This window comes from Daphnia pulex, chromosome 10 (genome assembly GCF_021134715.1).
Source record: "Daphnia pulex isolate KAP4 chromosome 10, ASM2113471v1".
NCBI lineage: Eukaryota > Metazoa > Arthropoda > Branchiopoda > Diplostraca > Daphniidae > Daphnia > Daphnia pulex.
In genome coordinates this window covers 9,208,692-9,212,201 of record NC_060026.1, presented here as the reverse complement: position 1 = coordinate 9,212,201, position 3,510 = coordinate 9,208,692, and the positions used below count along the sequence as shown (strand labels likewise).

Below are 3,510 nucleotides of genomic sequence, written 5' to 3'. Positions count from 1 at the left end.
GAATTTTTCCACATATCACTATCAGCTTTGAGTCTATTGAGAAATTCACTGAATATTTAGGAGACCCTTACATCTTAATCGAAACTGAGTCACCCCTAAGGATCCTCAAATGGGCTAATCCATGCGAAGTTAACTAATCAGTGTTGCGACCAAGTCATGTATCTTGATTAAAATTTAACGTTTTGAGAATATCACATGATTAGATGAAAATCAAAGGAATGGTTTTAAAAATTCAGTTTGGTCTTTGGATAAGAAAGCAAATGGAAAATAGTGGGCAAAATGTGCAAAGTTTCATTGTTAAAAAAATGTCTAGTATAAGTCTCAGCAAATCTCTAATGAATTCGACCAGCCCAAAACTTATTCTTGGACACCCTGTCTCATCTATCAAACAAATCTGGTAGAAAAAGAAAGTTGCCTTAGTGCATTCCCAAATTCTGAAAGGAAATGACGACGAGCTGAGTGACGACTAACATCAAGACTTTGTCGAGAACTACCAAAAACCAATGGCAATGTAATGAAAAACTTACATATTTTTAAAAACATTAAGTGAATTAAGGCTACATAGGAATGCAAAGGCCCCATTAAAGGCTTTGGAAAGCAAACGGTCTTTGCATATTGTTTCTCAGAAACTTGATGATTCCTTAACTGGTGCATCAAAAACTCCTTAAGAGATAACGTAAAAAATGCAAGTCAAAAGGGTCCTTGCAACAACACAGTTGTTCACGCTGATTCGCTTGGTATTTTTTATTTATTTTTAAAATGAACCTGAATGTGTGCAATTTTAATTTAAAGTTGTCATCTCCCATTTCAAAACGGACCATCCACCGTTTTCTGTGGGCGGTGCTGAATTTTCTCCATTTTTCAGATACACAAAATTAAAATCAGAAAATTTAGTAGGATCCCCGTCCTTTTTTTACTTTTCCTTGGCCTACTAAGGGTTGGGGAGGGTTATCTCCCACATGCCGATTTCACTTTTACGTCGGGGAAAATTCAGTACCTTGGCGTACCACTCTTATTCATTCTTCTTTCGTCATTCTCGTTGCGTCGTTGGAGTCTCGGGGATTGCAAGCTGTGTGATCTAAATTGCGTTTTTCTTTGTGCGTGTGTGGTAGTTTGAAATATTGAAATTTAACCAGTTCTTCATCTCCAAACAGACTCCCCAAACGCTAATTAGAAATCTGATCAAGACATTGTTTCACTACCATTTATTAATTTGCCATAGCATTACTTGTAATGATTTAGAAAGCCGTTTAAAATAGTTTTTTTGTTAGAGAATCACATTTGTTTAATTTAGCACTAGATTTTATTTCTATGGTTTCAATTACTATTATTCTACAATTGCCTAAGATTGCGCAGTGCTTTTATCTGCATTTATTAGAATTAAATTTTAAGATCTTATTATCTAGTATATAAAATAAATACGAAGAAGCTACTACTCTTAAACGCTACTACGTTAAACGAAATTTGGTAAAAAACAAACAATTGGTAGTTAAGACCTTGGAAAAAAAGCTCTGTAAAAAATACAAACATCGAGTTTAAAACGTATCGATTTCATCTTTTGAAAGATTGTCGATTATAAGATTCTTGAAAAACTTGTAGGGTTCCTTAAATATTGTGTTTCTTCATCTGGAGGATCCAAAATTCATGCGATTTGGACCTTCTCAGATCGCAACCCATGTCCAATGAACTCAAAAGCACCCTAATTTTGGGAAAAAAAGTTGAATTCCAGTTTAAATCATATTCTTTTGCAAGGTCTTCAAATTATTACTTTCGAGTTGTTAAAATTGTTTTCCGTTTCAGGAATATCAAATTTTAAGATTTCATTAATCTTACAAATGAAGTGTTGGGTTTCAAACCATCCATAGATCATGTGCTGAACGAGGAGAAGTTCTGGCTTTCTTGCTTGAAAAGTATTATTTTGCTGCATAATACGATCTAAAATGTGGCCTAGAAACATAGTCCCACTAAAGAGTGCATGGGCTTCTGTCATCAAAAGTGAATCAAACCAAAAAGGAGCTGATATTACCTCAATAGACGTTGCTTTGGAAACTAAAGCCAATGAAATATGGGGAAGCATGTCCGAGAATGTCCTGTTAAAACATTTAGTTTATGTTGGAGTGAAGTGTTAAATTAACAATATTGTATGCAAGTAACTTTTATTCGGGGGTGACATACCTGTCAGCACAAATCTCTTTTATCAAGTGAAGCCATTGACAGTGACACTTGACAGACATAGACAGCACTAAAAGGGCTGGGAACACAAAGAAGGTAGTACTAAACAGTTGGGTGGGGTTCGGCAACCACCACGGTTTGGCAACATCTTCAACAGTTTAGGGATTGGATTTTTGGGTTATTTAAACTCTTTACTTTAGTGGATTCGATCAAATGAGGAACATTAGAACAATTGTTCTTGGTCACCATTTTCAAATGAGCTAAAATGTCTCTGGCTGCTCCCAGCCATTGATCATATCTTGCACAAGACATAGTTCCAATCCATAAAATTACCATCTCTTGGCTTGGGCGACAAAAAACTTTCAAAAAGTTTGTTGGGGCTTGGAGGGCTAAGATCTTGACTCTCTTACGTCTTAGTATTAATTTTGTTGCCAAGCTCTTCCCAACTCAACGGCGGGGGCAAGGCTACTGTGAAAGAACGCCCAAAAAAATGAACACCGATGGTTTTGATCTTTAGTCATTTTTTAAAACTCTAGAAACGCAAATAATAAATTAATAATACGTAATGGAAAAATTTACGAATATAGACAATTTTACCATTGCTAACGGGCCTCACGGCTTGGTCAACAATGGAACCAAGAGTCCGTGGTTCACTTGCTTTGGGCACATTCGTCCTATAACCTGTTATAATACTTTGTTCAGCTGGTCTCACGACTTGAATCGCCTGAAGCTCTGAAGAGGTTGACGTCCTAGCTATTAGAATAATAGTTATTTAAACAATCGTAGTTCAAAAGCTATTTCTAAGACCTAAATTTTTTCTAACTCTTTTTTCTACGCCAACAAATTGGGCACGTTTATGATTAGGTCTTTTAACCGTAGATGAGGAAAAAGGCTGCGGTATATCGCGAATAGTGCCAGGGTGTGACGAAACATAAAATAAATAAATATAGATTCGTTAGTTACGACCCTAAGTTTGAAAGCTAATCTTTTCGTAATAATACCTTTTTCTTGTTGTATTTTATTTTGATGGCTGAAAACAGAATGACTCACAATATTCTTTCTTTTCAGGCATCGTAGACATAGCACCTATTTACATATTTGCCAACCCTTTGAGCATTTCGCAACATACACATGCCTAAAGAGTTATTGTGCTATGATTCTACAATGTACTTGTAACAAAAGCTTGAAGTGTGAATACAGGATGGCCAGGGTCAAACCATGAAGCTCGTGATTTTTTTTAACAGTGTGATAGGTCAACAAATACACTAAATACTAGCAGGTAACTAAAAATATTCCTGGCGGCCATGAAATTTGGGATCGATTTCATGTTTCCCTACG

At 35.9% G+C, this 3,510-nt stretch overlaps 1 long non-coding RNA gene across 1 annotated transcript; it reads right to left on the bottom strand.

Moving 5' to 3' along the window:
- Positions 1-1,190: 1,190 nt before the first annotated feature.
- LOC124204398 lies at positions 1,191-2,547 on the bottom strand. Its single transcript, XR_006878864.1, has 4 exons — positions 2,176-2,547; positions 2,027-2,090; positions 1,769-1,964; positions 1,191-1,699 (listed from the first exon to the last, which is right to left on the bottom strand). It is a non-coding gene; the product is annotated as an uncharacterized LOC124204398 (long non-coding RNA).
- Positions 2,548-3,510: the final 963 nt, after the last annotated feature.